Here is a 17,595-nt window from a genome sequence, read left to right on the forward strand (position 1 = left end):
ATACCGTGCCCACTGTGCCATACCTTGCCGTGCAGTGCCATACTGTGCCAAACTGTGCCATACAGTGCCATACAGTGCCATACTGTGCCATACTGTGCCATGCTGTGCCATACTGTGCCAGACTGTGCCATACAGTGCCATACAGTGCCATACCACGCCATACAGTGCAATGCTGTGCCAGACTGTGCCATACTGTGCCATGCTGTGCCAGACTGTGCCATGCTGTGCCCTGCCATACCGTGCAGTACTGCTGCTGAGTCCCAAGATAGGCAAGAAAAAATAAATTTAAAAAATCACCCCCAAAGCGCCTCAGACACAAACACAGACCCAGAGAAAGCTGCAGCCGCAGAAGTTTGGAAATGTGGGAGTAAAAACAAAATAAGTGAGAGTTGCTAAAATGTAGCTCTGGGAAAATGGGGGTGCTGCAGGGAGGTTTTGGGGTGGCAGGACCCCATCCCTGGGGGTGTCCAAGGCCAGGCTGGCCAGGGTTTAGAGCAACATGCTCCAGTGGAAAGTGTCCCTGCCCATTAGTGCAAGGTGTCCCTGTCCTGTCCCCTGTCCCAGAGGGTGGAACAAGATAATCACTTTAATGTCCCTTCTGACCCAAACCATTCTGTGATCCTACCATCAGCAGGAAATTCTTCCCTGAGAGGGTGGGGAAGCCCTGGCACAGATTCCCAGAGAAGCTGTGGTTGCCCCATTCCTGGAAGTGTTGAATGGAGGAACCTGGTCTAGTGGAAGGTGTCCCTGTGCATGGCAGGGGCTGGAATGATGATAACTTTAAAGTCCCCTCCAACCCAGAGCATTCCATGCCATGCCAAGCCCGTGCCAGCTCGTGGACGCCAGCAGTTGCACAATGCTGAGCCATGAGAATGGTTTGTGTCAACCTGCCAAGGCAGAGCTCTCCTGAAGGGCCGTGGTCACTTCCCTGCTGAGTGCTGAGCAAGTAGAGGCAGGCTCAGCTGATAAAAGCGCATTTACTGAGATAAGGAAACACCAGAGCTCCAGCACTGAGCTGCTGCTATTGCCTGCAGAGTCCTGGCTGCTCCACCTCGGGAGGAATCCGAGGGCAGGAGGTGCGACATGAGAGCACAGGGGGTTTTTAAATGGGCGATGGGGACAGGCTGTTCAAGGCTTGCCCCCATCCAAAGGTGTCTGTTGTTACCAGGAAGAACCCCAAGGGAAGTTGGAACCTCAGAAAGATGCTAGCCGTAAATGTAAGGTCTATAAACCCCCACAATCTCCTCTACAGCGCTTCCTCCCAGCAGCACTTCCAGTGTGAACACCACGGCCCCATCAGCGACATGGGGCTCCCACAAAACAGATCTTCGGGCTGCCCCACTCAACATGACACCCGAGCCCACAAACCTGGTGATTATGGGCAGGATCACAGAATCCCAGAATGGTTTGGGACCTTAAGGACAGCTCAGTCCAACCCCCTGCCAGGACTTGCCCTTTTCCCTTAGGGTCTGTGTGCTGCCCCTGCCCTGCGCACAGTGCGGGAGGGGAGCCGGCGCTGAGCGTGGAGCTCCGAGTGCCACAGAATCACAGCTCCGAGCTGTCACCTCTCACAGCAGAGCTGCTCTTTCCTGCAGGCACCGAACAAACTCAGCAATAACCATCAGAAGACCTGGGGGTGGTGTGTTTGTCCCCTGCTGCAGCTCAGGGGACCGTAAGCAGCCTCAGTAACGAGCCCTGGAGCAGACGGTTTGTTCCCTCTGTGCCCCCAAGACCCAAGCTGTTATTGTCCAAACAAAGGGTGAAAAAGACACAGACAATTTTTCATCTGTCCCATCACTGACCCTTTGTCCAAGGCAACAGAAATAATTAGAGCTTGCTGCAGCCTTTTGCTAATGAAAAATGAGGTTTGGGGCCAACCTGCTCTGCATTTGAAGTTCAGGCTTCAAGAGTACGTGGACGGCTTCATGCCCGTGGATTGTCTGAGTCCTGCATGCTCCTTCAGATATTCGGTACATTCCTGCAGTGGGTGGTGAGCCACAGATCGGGGTCAGAGGTAATCCCCAATTATTTAGCCCTTTTACTGTTCTCGTGCTTGCCAAACAATTCTCCATATCAGGATTTGCTCATGACCTTAAGGGACGTTGCCAAAGATTTAGGAGTCCCCCGAAAAGGAGGATCCAAATGAAGTTATTACATTCTTGGGCATCAAGTGAGATTGCTCGAGAGTTGAGTTACATTTTCCTGGGGATCAGTTTTCATAAGCAAGAGCTGATGCAATCATCAATTCTCCTTCTCGCTTATGTTTGCTGAATTATTTCTACATGGAGGGTTCCTTTACACCACACGATTCAGGCTGTAACAAAATGTTTTAAAAGGCTGAATTCCCTCAAGCCATCCGTGGAGCAGCAGCTCTCCTGAGCGCTCCTCCGGCAGGGCTGGGAGTCACAGGGACAGCTCGTGTCCAAGGGGATTGGCAGCTATTTACAGAGGCACGGGAAGCTGAGAGCTTGGGGGCTGGTTTGGGGGTGGGCTGGGAATCCGAGACTCAGGATCTGCCCCTTCCCGGGGACTGTCCCCTTCCGACCGCAGGGATTTGGGGGAAAACGTTCCAAAAATCCCTGGCACTGCTGTCTGATGGAAGCCTATGTGGGCAGCGCCGGGAGTTAACAGATGGGTTGTGGATTCGAGCTTACGATAAGGTTACTGAGGGTGGTTTTGTTTTAAAATGTCTCTTACTTAATATATCCATGAAGGCCAGGCATGTGCCTGTGGCCTGTAATCAAATCGCTGACTCTCCCTCTCTCCCGTTTCCAGCAATCCCGGCTCGGGTTACCGGCACCGGAGGTGAAAGCTCAGCCGTGCCCGGGCTGGGCGCGGGGCCGGGCGGGATGCGCTCAGCCCTCGGCACCCGAGGCTCCGGCAGGAACACCGCGTGCTCTCCGCACCAGGAGCGGCTCCTGCTGCCTCTGACCGAGCTGGGCTCTCTCCTGGGCTCAGCAAACGAGCTCCGCTCCGAGCCCCGCAGGGCGCAGCCAGCCGCGGGCACAGCATCTCCGTGCCCAGGGCTCTGCGGTCCTGCGGAGTGAGGGCACGGTGGGATGTGCCCGGCCAGGAGCTCCCAGGAGAGCTGCACGACCCCTTTCCCACCCCGGTGTCCAGGGAGGGGCACTTTGACACCCACCAGGGCTCTGTCTCGGCCTCGTGGGAGCTGCAAAAGCCGCGCTCGGTGCGAAGCCGGCCGGTTCCAGCTGTGCGCGCCTCTCCATAGCACAGCTGTGCGCGCCTCTCCATAGCACAGCTGTGCGCGCCTCTCCATAGCACAGCTGTGCGCGCCTCTCCATAGCACAGCTGTGCGCGCCTCTCCATAGCCCAGCTGTGCGCGCCTCTCCATAGCACAGCTGGCCGCGCTCGCCGCCGAGGAACCGTCGAGAACCGCCACGAGTCACAAGTGGAGATTTAATATTGCAAATATGTGCATCCATCGCCGCTTCGGTGCGCTGGTTTAGGCTGCCATGGGCTGCGCCTGGATAAAGCAGTGGGAAAACACAGGCAGAGCTGTGCTGTCTCTGTGCGCTCCCTCCGGCGCGACCCCGGAGCGCTGCGGGGCCCGTGAGAGCTGCGGGAATGACGCTGGCATCGCCCAGCGAAACTCGCCCGAGGACTATTCAAATGAAAGCCATTCCCCTCTTGGAGCAGAGATGTTTGCCAGCACCCAGTGCAACAGTGGGAGGAACATGTAGGTGGAAACTATTTGGAAGTGGCAAAATTTGTGGACATTAATAAGAGACTTTAGCCCACTTTGATAGCGTGTTTAATAAAACATGCTGGCTTCCTGGTGACATCCTGCCCTGCCAAGCCCCGGCAGCTCACGCTGTTTAACCAGTTCCCCCCCGGCTCTTGCACCATCTCGTGAGAAAGAACCCCGGGCGTGCAGAGCCGGCACACCCCGGGGCTGCTCAGCCTCGGCTCTGCCTGCACACTGCCTAATCACGGAATCAGGGACTCATGGAACGGGCTGGCTTGGAAGGGACCTTCAAGTTATCCAGTTCCACCCCTGCCATGGGCAGGGACACCTCCCACCATCCCAGGTTGCTCCAAGCCCAGTCCAACCTGGCCTTGGACGCTTCCAGGGATGGGAGCCCACGACCCAGGAGCCATTTGAGAGGTGACATCCTGGCTGCTGCAGGTGGGGCAGGGGACAGCAAGGGGTGACAGCAGGGTTTGGAGGGGCAGGGAGGATGAGGAATCACTTCTCCTCCCGCTGCTGGCGTTGTCTGGTGGATGCTCTGCACAATGGGATCTGATCACATCCCTGCCTCACATCAAACAGTGAGTCAGCGCTGGAGCCCCATCAGATGTCTCTGCCTCGGCTTTCAGATCTGGGAAGCAGAGAGGATGGTGCTCTGTGAGTATGCAAAGCAAGGAAAGCAGGGTGCCTTCAGATCTGCCACTTGGAAAATACCACGTTATTTATTTTCCACTGGCACCCACGTACCCCGGCAGGAATCCACAGCACTGAGGCTCCCAGTCTGGGGAGATGTTGTTCTGTCGGGGGATGCAGGTAACAACAGCTACGGGGCTGAACTGCCTCATGTCTGACTCAAACATTAACACAGAGAATATTCTCAACTTGCTAATCGAGTCAAAAAAATTACACACCCACCCCTAAAAATAATAATAAAATAAAGCTGGGACAGGCAGAAGAAGAGCCCAGGAGTGTGTTCCTCCTGCAGTTCATATGAGGACACGGTTGAGTTAAACCTCAGCCTCTCAGCTCAAGGCTTTGGGACAAGGTCTGTGTGGTCTCCCTGCTCATGGGCTGTGGGGGACCCAAGGGCTGGGTCAGGGGGAGTTGGTCCAAGCTGCAAATGCCATCAGCAAGGGGCTGAGCAGGGGCTGCTCCTCAGGGCAAGGGCACAGCTGAGAGTGTGGAGGCCAGGGTGGGGAGCTGGGGGCTGCAGCGCTGCCTGGGACGTGGTGGTCAGCACCTCTGAAAGTGCTCCAGGAGCTGGGGATGGGGAACATGGTTTGGGGGTGATGGTGGTGCTGGGGTGATGGTGGCACTGGATCGTCTTGAAGATCTTGAAGGGATTCCTGGCACTCCAGCTCATCAGGACTTAATGAATATTTGGCCCCTCGGAATAAATGGGATGCAGAGAGAAGAAAGGGAAGTGCAGGTGCACGAGGCCAGACAAGCCATACACATGACATTGTTTCCTCGTCAGGCAGACTGAAAAAACCCTTGGCCAGGAATATCATTGAGCTCTGGGGCAGTCTGGAGCAGCCGTGGGAGAATGCAACCCGTCATTTTCTAAATAAGAAGCCAAACCTCTGAATCCAGATCCTCCTCCTCCCAAAGTCCCGGTCTGATCCCATGTGCATCACGAGCCAGATGTGGCTTGGGCATTACTCCTGCTGCAAATTCAGCTGAAATAAGCACAAACAGGAATTAAATGGAATAGGAAATATTCATGGTGGATTTCTGCCTAATCAAGATTACACATGGCTCTGCTGGCTGTGTTCCTGCAGCACGGAGCAGGACCCTCCTACATCGCTCCTGGACCCCTCTGTGCCACACAGAGCCTTGATTCCAGCCCTCCAAACAGCACCTGAGGGGAATGTGCCCATGTTTCGGTAAAACACAGCTCACCAGGACAGAGAGAAAGGCAAAGGACACCCAAGGCATCCCTAGGAGGAGTAGTATTTGACAGGAATGTCTCTCATAGTGCCCTTCCCTCTGTATCAGCAGGGATCTGGCTGAGAAGTCCTGGAGCAAACCACAACTGAGGGTGTTGCTGTCTTCCCCGAATACTTTCTCTAATGAGGTTTTTAAATAGTTTTGCCCCGCCTACACCGGCAGCCGGAGCACTTTCATCTCCAGGTGAATGGGAAGCGAGGTGGGACCGAGCTGTCTGCCGGGAGGATCATTTCCATACTGCGGGAGGCACGGCAGGGAAGAGCTGCGGCTCCTCTGGGAGCTGATCCCGGCGCAAATATTCCCCTCGTGCATCGGTGCTTGAGATGCAAAGAGGCTCGGCAGGACGGGGGGGCCTTGGCTTCCACCTGGCCCGATGAGAACGGCCCTGAGCCCGCAGGTACCCGCTGCAAAATGAGCTTGGTGAGCAGGACTCAATTTGTTACGACCTGCTCCGAGTAACCGCATAGCTCTCGTTCTGAGGTGGCAAAGATCACGTCTGTCCCGGAGGCTTTTGGGTGGGTGTGGAAGCACTTTCCACAGAAACGCATCTCGCCCCCTTCTCCTCCCCTGCGCTGCTGCCGGCGGAGCGGCGCTGACGTCGCCGGGGGGGCGAGCGCTCGCCCACCTGCACCAGCCGAGGAGAGCCCAGAATCCCAGAATCCCAGAATCACCGAGGCTGGAAAGACCTCTGAGATCATCCAGTCCCAGCTGTGCCCCATCCCCACCTTGTCCCCAGCCCAGAGCCCTCAGTGCCACCTCCCTTCCTTGGGTACCTCCAGGGATGGACACTCCAAACCTCCCTGGGCAATTCCAAGGCCTGAGCTCCCTTTCCATGGGGAAATTCCTGCTCTGTCCATCCTGAGCCTCCCCTGGCCCAGCCTGAGGCCGTTCCCTCTCCTCCTGTCCCTGTTCCCTGGAGCAGATCCCAAATCCCCCCGGCTGTCCCCTCCTGGCAGGGACTTGTGCAGAGCCAGAAATTCCCCCTGAGCCTCCTGTGCTCCAGGCTGGTCTCATTCCTCTGCAGGGGTGTCTCCTACAGGGATCACAAAATCATGGGATATCCCAAGCTGGAAGGGGCCACGAGGATCCTGGAGTTCAGCTCCTGGCCCTGCACAGAACACCCCAACCACCACATCAGAGTGGGCACCTCCTTGGCCTCGCACACAGGGCTGCAGAGTGGGCTCTGACAGCTCAGCCAGGGCTCTGAGCTCTTCTTCTGAGGGAAAAGGAATCGTTTCATCCCCAAATATTCACATGGACTATACTGCAGTCATCTGGGGAGACAGAAATGGCCACACAAGCTTATTACAGCTATCCCTTCTGAGTTTATAAACTGCACATCCCTATCATGGAAATAAAGCCCAGCCCTGGAGAGCTGTGAACATCTGCAGCTGCTGCCCAGATGTGGTTGCCCAGAGCCTGAGCAGAGGTTTCAGGGGAAAACCCCCGTCTGCCTCGCACAAAATGCCAAAACAGAGGACAGAGGTTTTGCTTTGTAACCCTCGACCAAGGAGACATTAAGTGCCTTTGATCTCCAGATAGAAAAATGATCTTTTGATTTCAGATTATGAAAATGAGGAACCATCTGCTAAGAAACAGCTCTGGACCCACGTTTTATTGAGGCCAGATGGTGTCCAGGGTTCCTACGTATGAATTCAATTAGCTGCTTGTGTCTGCGTCAGTGAGTCTGGATCCACCCAGTCATGTTTTTGGAACAAATATTGTAATATTCCCATGGATCCTCCAGACAGTGGGAGGTGTTTCCTTCACTGTGAAGGTTTTGGGAAGTGGTGACTTTGTCTCATTTTCATCATTTTCATCCCTGCTTTGCATTTCTAGTCCCTTGGTTCTCAAGGCTTAGGGTTTTCCCTGGATGTCTGCGCCAGCTGTGCTGAGTGAAGACCTCCCTGATTCCAGATTGCCCATCAGGCCTGAGGTTTAAGCCCCTGGGAACCTCTCCCATCCACCTCTCCTGCACTGGGACTGACTTCCAGCATTATTTGGAATATAACCCATCTCCAACATCAGCCAGACCTGCTCCAGTCTCCTTCCCGTGCTGCTCACCAGGGCTTTGCTCAGGGTTTAGCTCTGCTGAGAGCAAGGTCCCTGTGTCCAGCACCTTGCAGCAGGAAGTGTGGCACAACAGGAGACCTTTCACAGGATGCAGAATGTGGGAATGAACAGTCCCCTGAGCAGCCACCACCCCCAGCACGGGTGGGTTTGGACAGCCAGGCTCTGCAGATCTCAGTTAGCTCCCCTCATCTTTCCACTCTAACAATCTGGAAGGTCCTGGCTGGTTTTTTATACAGGTGTGGCTCGACCACACGTTCCCCTCAGCAAGCTGCATGTTTGCACCAATTTGCCTCACTACAGTGTTGGAAGGGGGAAAATCCTGTGGGAATGGGCTGGGCAGCAGCCACAGGAGCAGCAGGTTGGGATTTGGGGCTGGAAGGGCCTCACTCACAGCCCACACCTTCCTCTGCATCCTGGGAACTCACCTGCCTTGAAAAATATTCCTGAGCAGGAAGTATTCCTGGCAGAGGACCGGCATTTGTTGTTTTCCTTTGGCTTTTTGGGGAGGGATGGGGCCGTCAAGCTCAGCTGCTGTTCACAGACTCGGGCTCTGGGCACAGGGTCTGCCACTGCCCACGGTGACATCTCTTGTTTCAGGCTCCTCACCCATGAGCTGTGTTTGACTCTGGTTTTCCATCACTGGGAGTGCTGGGAGGTCTGTGCTCTCTCTCCCTGCCTTTCCTGCTGTGGAATCACGCTCTGTCCGGGCACGCTGTGGCTGCTGTGCCTGGGAATCCCCAGGGCACCTTTCCGGGCTGGCTCTGCTCCTCACCCTGCACGGCTGTGATTACAGCCCCATTACCAAATTAGAGGATTATAAGCATAATAACGCACAGAGAAACTACTAATTTCCAATGATTTCTCCTCTTAAAAAGAAAATCCAAGCCCTTTAGCAGATGGGGTTTGCAAAGAGCTCTGAAGGAGCAGCCATGAGGGAAGAGCCACGGAGCAGAGGGATGAGAAAATGGAGCAGGATCTCATTAGGGTGTAAGGTGTGTGATAATTACTTGAGGAAGCGCAGGGAAGACAGGGCTGGGCTCACCCTGGATCCCACAGCCACTGCAGGCTCCTCATGTGCAGCTGCTGCAGGCCTGGAACACGATTTCACAGCTCTGCCCAACCCAAGCATCCCTCACTCCTTCCTTCCCAGGAATTCTCAGGAATCCATACCTGATCCCAACCTGCCCCTTGGGGTTTTCCCTCCTCTTGGTGCTGAACTGCTCGATGGAGCTGTTACTGCTCCAAACCCAGGATTTCAGGCAGCTGGTTCAAGTTTGACACCCCTCAGCATAGATTAGTCAGCTTTACACTGCACTCATCCCTCGGCTCATTCAGCCTCCATTGACAGTCTCACCCCCACCAGATGGCCTGGTTTTCCAGCCTCACAGTTTGTGTTATTCCAAGGACCCACCAAAGCTCCTGGGCTCTGCTGGCAGGTCCTTTGGGATTCCCTTACAGCAGCAGGAAGCAGCCTTAGGGCTCCCAAACCTCGGTGCAGAACCTTCCAGAAACACTGAATCCGCCCACCCATCTCCATCACACATTACCAACGTCACCCCTTGCAAACCACTTTGAGGAAGGTTAAGAGTTGGCTGGTTGAAGCCAAAGTTGTGACTAATATTTTTTGGGGAAAGTACTTGATGTCAAAACAAGTGAGAAGTGAAGCAGAGACATGTGGTACAGAGATGTGGGAAGGGATGGAGGGGCTTTTTGGTGCCAAATTTCCCTGTTCCCTGAAGGGAGCACCCAAGTTGCTTTATTTCTTAATGCAGAATGAGACAGAGAAGGAAAACAGAGAAGGAAAACAGAGAAGGAAAACTTCCTTCTTTACTTCTTTTAGATCCTTGTGTTTCTAGAAAGCTGCTGAATCACCCCCCTGTGACAGAGTGTCATGGAAAAGGGTCCCCTGGTCACGACAGCAGCCACAGGCCAAGTCCTGCCTGGTCCCAGAGCTGCTGGAGCCCCTCACTGTCACCCTCAGCAATCCCTTTTCCTCATGGCTCCTTCCCACAGGCTTCAGGTTTCAGGTTTTCCAAGCCTTTTCCCAACCACAGCAAGGTGTGCAGGCACACGAACACCTGGAAAAACAAGCAGTGGGCTCCAGCCCCAGGGACAGCCAGCGCTGCCATCCAGGCTCCCTCCTGACGAGTCAGGTGTGCCGCGCGGAAACGCGTGGGCTCCGTCACTTTGGAAGTGAAATAAAAACAATTATTTTTAGTCATTTAGAGCAGGCAAAGGACTCAACCCTCAAAACTGCTTTGCTTCCAGGAGTTATTCAAACCCTATGGAGCCACATATATTTGCTTATTAATGAAGTGCCTGTGCTGGCCGAGCCTCCTCCCGCCCCACAGATCCCTCTGCACCCCGCTGCCTGCGGAGGCTCAGCTGCAGAGCTCATTTCCTATTTACATCCCAAAAAAAGCCCAGTTTAGCAGTGGCTGCTGCCCCTGCAGCCAGCAGCAAGGTGTGCTGTGCAGGTGTGGGAGGGTGATTCACGCTGCGCCGGCAGCACCCACAGGTTATCTGCGTCCTGTGGCTCCCGGTGCTTCCCCGGCACAGGCAATTCCAAGCACACCCAAATAAAGCCCCAAATCAGCCCTGTCTGGCCTCACCCTCTTTCTCAGCAGAGGGTTTGGACAGCTTCCATGGCTCTTTTTCTCTTCCTCCCAGAGGAAGTTGGCCTCACAAGCAACTCCCTGTGAAGGCTGAGCCAGAAGGTGGGACCTGGCCTGCTGTCCCTCTCTCCCTTTCTCCTGATGGGAATAACAACCTCTCCTACGCCCTAGATGGGCTTTCCTCTCCCCAAGTACCCTCATTAACCCCTGCTGTGCCCTTGGCCTCACAGCCTGGATGGGGGTGAGCCGAGGGCATCAGTGGGGGCTCATTCCTGACCCCACTGGTCGCTAAACGAGGCAGCCAGGCATGAGGAGCTGCACAGGGAAATGAAACATCCCACCACATTCTCCCTTCTGCTGGGCCTGTTGAGATAGCACAACAGGGGGATGGTTTTAAACTTAAAAGAGGAGAGATTCAGATTGGGTATCAGGAAAAAATTCCTCCCTGTGAGGGAGGTGAGGCCCTGGCACAGGGTGCCCAGAGAAGCTGTGGCTGCCCCATGCCTGGAAGTGTCCAGAGGACGCTTGGACAGGGCTTGGAGCAACCTGGGATAGTGGAAGGTGTGGCAGGGAGTGGAATGGGATGGTTTTTAAGGTCCCTCCCAACCCAAACCATTCCAGGACTCTATGAACAGATGTCTGGAGCCCTTCAACTTTGGCTACTCCTTACAAACTCATCGGAAATACTAAAATACCCTGATTTTGGTTTGCCATCCCTTGGGAACAGTGGTATTGTTCCCAGGCAGCAGCCAGGGGCTGTCAGGATGCCCAGACCATGACATGACTGGCTGAATGCCCCTGACAGCCCCAGTTTCACTGGAAATGACGGGCTGGGCTGGACATCCGGGTGCGGTGGCTTTGCCAGGCTCCAGCCCTCTCGGCGCTAACGTGCAGCAAGAGGCACTTCCCAGGGACAGATAGGATAAAAACTGAGTATTATCACTGCCAGCTCACCAGATCATCGCAGATAATCTTCAGGGATGGGGACCTCAGGAACAACCCACCTGAGCAGAGGCTGCTCCATTAATCACTTTGGCTGCCCCCAGACTGAGCGAGGTTTGAGGCTCCCTCCTCCATCCGAGACGCCGTGTCACACTGTGACTGGATCCTCTGCTGAAATGCAGCTGCCGGAATTATGGAGGTGGAAGACCTTTATTTAGCCCAATCTTCCATCGTGAAACCTCCTCCAGACTTCCAGCAACCCCCTCCCAGAGCACTGAGTAACAGGACCAGCGCAGCTGCCTGCCATGACCTCCCCCGAGCCGCCGAGCCTTGTGTATTTTGGATACCAAACTATTTCCATCAGAAAGTAACTTCCTCAGAAAGTTAGTGAGAGATCTTGGGGTTTGTTTTTCTTATGGCATTTAAAAATACAGATAAATTCTCTTTATGTTTGCAAAGAAAACTCCAAAACCTCCCTTAGCCATAAAACAATTTGGGAGCCCGAGCTGCCCTCGGGCTGTCGCCTGTCCCCGGCCATGGCTGTCGTTTTAGGCATCACTTAGCAACCCTTATGAGCAAGACCTTGTGCAGTGCTGGGGTCACCACACCCAGCACCACATCACACATCCGCACAGCCAGCTTTCCAGAAAAGCAAAATTAAAAAAACCAACAACAAAAACAAAAAAAAAAACCCAACTCTTTTGGCGGCTTGTTCCCACTACTCAAATGTTACTGATTTGGGGTGGAAATTCCCTGGCAAGGAGCTTCTGTTTCCATTCTGTGTCTCGTTGGGAAATGTGGTGGGGAGGGTTTTGGAGATGAGCAGGGGGTGGCAGAGCTGCAGGCTCCCTCTGGAGTCCCTCAGAGCCCTGGGATGTGACCCAGCACTCACGGCACCGCCGGTGGCCGCGGCCGAGCCGAGGGACACGGCGCTCCCTGATCTCCTGCACGGGGACACTCCTGTGGGGAGTTCTGTGGGGAGCTGGGTGCACCCCAAACCTTCCCCACACACACAGACACCCCTGCCAGAGCACGCTGGGCTCACAGCTGGAAGCCAGAGCACCCATGCCTGGTGAGGAGGGCATGGACACACGGGCCTGGCACTCCCACAGCAGGAATCTCCACCAGCTCCCAGCCAAGGACGGGACGCAGCGGCCAAAGGAAGGCCTGACCTCCGTCACACCCTCCCAGGACAAGCAGCCATTTGGGGAACCTCTCCCAGCTGGCTCAGGGACACCTTTAATCACACACAGTGTGACACTGAGAGCTGCCACAGAGCCACGGTGATGCCACCACGGCTGGCAGGAGGTGACAGACACCTCACACCCCATGGGACACTGATGATCCACCACTCTTGCTTCTTTCCAGCTGCAAGGCACAGAAAGCCCCTGAAGCCTGCCATGGCCATGGCCTGAGGGCAGCTGAGCAGGACAGCAGTGACTCAGGGCAGGGGGTTCCAGCTCAGCCTGCTCACAGGTCCCAGCAGGACCAGGCTCAGGTGGGCACAGGGCACTGCTGGGCCAGCTCCCAGCTGGGCTTTGGGAGCCAGCGCTCGTTCTCGTGTCTCTCACGAGGGTGTGTGGTGTGGCTGCACAGATATCACACAGATATCACACAGATATCACACAGAGCTGCCTGGCTGGGTGCTCCCCTCCCTCAGCATCCAAAACAGAAGGTTGTTCTTTGCTTTTCCTGCCAGGCACTATCGCTCCATTGCCATATTTTATCTCCATGCAGTTTCTGTATGGAATTCTCTGCTCTGGGACTCTTTAGGATGAAAAACCCTGTGTAAGTTTGAAACTATCTCTGAGTGCCATTGAAATTACCTAGAAATAATACAACCCCTTCAGTTCTGGAACCTCAGCACAAGGCAGGATTTAATCTTTCCCTGTCCTTGGCCAAGCACCTTCCTGTGCTCACCAAGGTGTCTGAGCACCTGCCCTGCAGTGGCACCACACCAGGGTTCAGCTGTGAGGCTCATGACTGATGGATTTTCACTGCTTGGGTAAAGCAAGCAAAGAAGTGAAATACTGAAATGAATAGAAGTAAACCCACAGCTTTGTTAGAACTGCATTATGTCCCTTCCATCAAAAATCTGATTTTTGGGGTTGGCATTTTGGAGGCTGGCAATGCCTCATCACTTCAATGTCATGTTATGACCCACGACACCCAGAAAACCACAGCAGTACAAATCTGGGCTGTTCCCTGCCTCCCTTCCCCAAGGCAAAGAATTAGGAATGGTGAAAACAGAATCATGGGACTGAAATAATAAGAATTTTTAAAAAAAGGAATCACAAGACCAGTGGTTTGGAGCCAGGGGTGCAGGGAGGGAGCCCATAGCCAAGCAGGGACCTCTGCTCAGGCTCCCACCACCTGGACACACCACACAGAACCTTCTCAGCTGGCATTTCTCCCTCCTTTCTGCCTCTTTCCAGCTCCTCAGGTCTGCACCTGAAAGAAGGCACAGAGGAGCCAAACTGATTTACTGAATTTTATCCTTTTTTCCCCTGTAAGGAAACATTCTTTTTTCCCCCCCATGAACATTTCAAACCTTTCACATTTTGGGGATGAAAGCTCCTCTGTGTGTCTCCAGCTAAAGAGGGACTTTGACTTCCCACCTGCCACTCTGGGACTGATGCAAGCAGGAGCATGAGCAAGCTGACTCCCATTTCCCGGGAGACAGATCAGCCAGATTTAGGAAAAACTGAGCAGTCTCCTGTGCCAGGACCCATGGCAGATGCAGGGGGAGTGGCAGGGATGGAGCTCAGAGCCCGTGCTCGTTGCCAGGGATGCAGCACAGGCTGTGCTCAGCTCTCCTGGGGACCCCTTTGGGCTCTGCACCCAAATACCTGAGCTGGGTCCCCTCAGCTGGGTGTGAGTGGGAGCACAGGTGATGAGCACACCTGCACGTCCTGTGTGTGCCCAGGGGCTGTGGAGGGACCCTGCATGGCACAGAAGCTTGGCCAGGTGTGTTGTCCCCTTCCCACCACGGCTGGAGCCAGGGAGAGGGACAGGGTGACACCTCCAGCCCAAACAGCCCCCGACAGGATGTGAGGCCCCCCCTGGGCTCTCCATGTGTGCAGGACCCCAGCAGCTCACTCACAGTGATGGCTCCCTGGGCATTCCACATTCATGCTTCAGGAAAGGGGATTCTGGGACCTTCAGGAGAGAGAAATGACTTTCACTAGCTGGAGTGCAGGGTTTGATGGTGAGATAAGCACCCTGCAAGTGCCCTCTCACTTGCGATGCCTGTGAACGCTGACTATTCACACCAAATCCTCTCCCTCCATTTCCCCTCATCCACCCATCCTGAGGGCCTTGTCCCCAAACTTCACCCCAAGGCCACCAAGTGTTCTTTGGCTCCATCACAGTACAGCTCATCACTAAAATTATTTTGCTAAATCCCTTGAGCAGTTAGTCCTCAACAAGACCATTGCAAAGGACCCCAAATACGCCGTGGCAGAGGCAACCTGCACATTCCCAGAGTGCCTGTGCCTCTGGAGGTGTCAGGACTCTGCACTCCCATTGCAAATCCAAGTCTGCAGTAACCCACATCGCCTGACTCCTGGTCTTGTGCCCCGGTCACAAGACGATCTTTCCCTCTGCAAGAGCACCGGGAGCGAGGGATGAAACATCCCTTGTGTTGCCCAACACCTCCCCCACGGACGTGCTCCACTCAGACCTTGGGACGTGGCCATCAGCCAGGACCCAGCACAGCAAGGACACAATTCCTGGGCAGCTCGGAGCCTCCAAGGGCTTCCACTCCCACCTTGGTAATCCCCAATCTTCACAGCACGGATTTGGGACTGAGGTGAAGCTCAGGCAGGCAAGTCTGCAGTATCAACTTTGGCCACAGGAATCTTGTTTTAGGGGAAAAAACCCTGAGATAACATCCTGGAAATTAAACACAACTTTCTGTATTCCCTCTTTCACTTCTCCTGAGGCCAGAGAGGCCCCTCTGCATTCTGGACAAATACAAATGCAATAAACCAAACTCATTTACATGAGCCTACAGTAGAGATTCAATGTCAAGGTAAATTTTATTCAATGGAGCATTTTTATAAGCTGAAATCCAGTGAATTCACCTTTTCAGGGCATCCCCATTTCCCACCCTGCCCCAGAGCCCAGTTGGGAATTTGGATCAGATCTGAGTGGGGACTCAACCTGCAAACTGCAGCAGACCAGCCAGGCCCAGGTACTGAGAGATCAAACTGGGGTCAAACTGGTGAGAACTGGGGAGCCCAGCCAGGCTGTCCCTCCTCAGCAGCACGAGCTCTGCTCTGCATGGACCAGAGATGCTCAGGGGTTTCAGGTGCCACACACCTGCTCCTGCTTTGGTTCTGATTCCCAAACTGTCCCAAGATCAAATGATGATCTAGAGATGAAGCATTGATCTACAGAGCAGAAGCAAAGCCAAGGACTGTGCTGGTGGTGCTGATGCTCCGGGTCAGGTACAGGCTGTGCCTGTATTTACACATTTTGAGGAGTCATTCCCTGTCTTGCAGAACTGCTTTCATGCAGTGTTAATATTTCTTGAGCATCCTGGAGCTTTACTCCACATTCTTTGGCATAGGTGAAGTGACTTTTTCTTTCTGTAATTAACAATGGCGCTCTCCAGAAGCAGATAATTTGAAAATACAAATGTTTTATTGATCTCATTTTTACCGATCCAAACCGGACTGGCTCCTGAGAAGACAGACACCGTGGCTTTGCATCACCCTGCTTGGCTTGACCCATTTTCCCTTCTCTTTCCAACAGAATCAAATCCTGTAACTAACCTTTAAGGCTTCCTTAGGCTTTATTTTGTTCCTATTAACCTTCTGCTTCTCTGGATAATTCTGCAGCCAAGAGTAGGTGTGACTCCCACGGCACAAGTCTCGCTGTGCTGTTGACTCATGTGCTGTGCTCAGCCAGCTCCTGGGATGGGAGGCTTATGCAACGTAGCGAGGTCTCCCGGAGCATATGCTGCTCCTGGAGCTGTGAGATCCCGGCGTGTTCTCCTGCTGGATGTGCCCGTGGGACGCACGCGCTGCCAAGCCGCCCTGCCTGTGCCCCGAGCACGCACACGAGACCCCCACGCAGCCCTGGAGAGGGGATTTGGGCAGGCTCCCCCCTCCTCCAGAGCTAAAAGTCAAATATCTGTGCAGAGAGGCTGCTGGGCTCTGGGTAGGGGTGGCTGTGCAGCTGCTGCTCGCCCTGGGCTCCGGGAGCTCCCAGCGAGGAGCCCTCCCTGGGTGCTTTAAAGGGCACTCAGTTCTAAACACAGATTATATAAAGTGAACTTAACAGACGGTCAGATTTGGCCTGGCATGTTGGGAGGGTTCTCACACGGATCTTTTTTTTTAGAGGGAAACTAGCAAGACATGTGGTGAAAAACACCCTATAGCTTGCAACTCCTGTCTCTGAGATCCAGCCATCTGTTCCCATGAACTTCAAGTGAGAAGCAGCCTCCATTTTGAAGGCAGACACTTAAAAAAGTGAGAGGATCCAGCCCTCGATTCCTTGGGCAGAAAGCTGCTCTGGTGCCTGTCTGAAAGGGCAATGCATGAACTGCAAACCTCTCTGGGCAAGATCATCTCCCCTGCATGGCTGAGCAAAGGCTGAGCTAATGGCTATAAAATTCATTAGAATCGCAGGATGGTTTGGGTTGGAAGGGACCTTAAAGCTCATTTCATTTTCCATCCCTGTGCCATGGGCAGGGACACCTCCCACTACCCCAGCCTGCTCCAAGCCCTGTCCAACCTTGAACACTCCCAGGGATGAGGCAGCCACAGCTTCTCTGAGAAACCTGTGCCAGGCTCTGCCCCCCTCACAAGAAAGAATTTCTTCATAATATTTAATTTAATCTCCCCTTTTTTAGGGAGGAAAAACCATTTAAAAACCGTTCCCTCTTGTCCTAGTCTGCGTAAATTCCTGATGCTCTGGCCCCCCATGCAGCAGAGGGTGAGGAGCAGCAGCCCCTGAGTGGGAAGGCAGGGCTGGCAGCAGGCAGGGCACCCTGGCATCCCTGGCAGGCAGCTGGGGCTGAGCGAGCCAGAGCTGCACAGGCCGGAGCAGCCCCTGCTTCCCCCTGTGTGACTCGCTGCCACCCAGCCCAGAAACTCGCCAGATTCATAAACACAAAAATAAAACCTCCTTAAAAGCCCTGCTAGGGAAAGGACAAACCCGTGTCCTGCTGTGCAGCCCGCCCGGTTCTGCAGCCAGGATTTCCCAGAGCCAGCCGAGAAGCCCAGGTTTGGGGCGAGGTTTTGGGTTTTGGGTTTGGTGTCAGCGCGTCACCGCAGCCTTCGCTGGAGCTCCTGCTGG

The 17,595-nt window shown here is 54.3% G+C and overlaps 1 long non-coding RNA gene across 1 annotated transcript; it reads right to left on the reverse strand.

Moving 5' to 3' along the window:
- Positions 1-3,759: 3,759 nt before the first annotated feature.
- LOC147650937 (uncharacterized) lies at positions 3,760-16,284 on the reverse strand. Its single transcript, XR_015275045.1, has 3 exons — positions 16,068-16,284; positions 5,291-5,388; positions 3,760-4,340 (listed from the first exon to the last, which is right to left on the reverse strand). It is a non-coding gene; the product is annotated as an uncharacterized LOC147650937 (long non-coding RNA).
- Positions 16,285-17,595: the final 1,311 nt, after the last annotated feature.

Source organism: Cyanistes caeruleus, chromosome 11 (assembly GCF_971803275.1).
Source record: "Cyanistes caeruleus chromosome 11, bCyaCae1.hap1.1, whole genome shotgun sequence".
NCBI classification, from domain to species: domain Eukaryota; kingdom Metazoa; phylum Chordata; class Aves; order Passeriformes; family Paridae; genus Cyanistes; species Cyanistes caeruleus.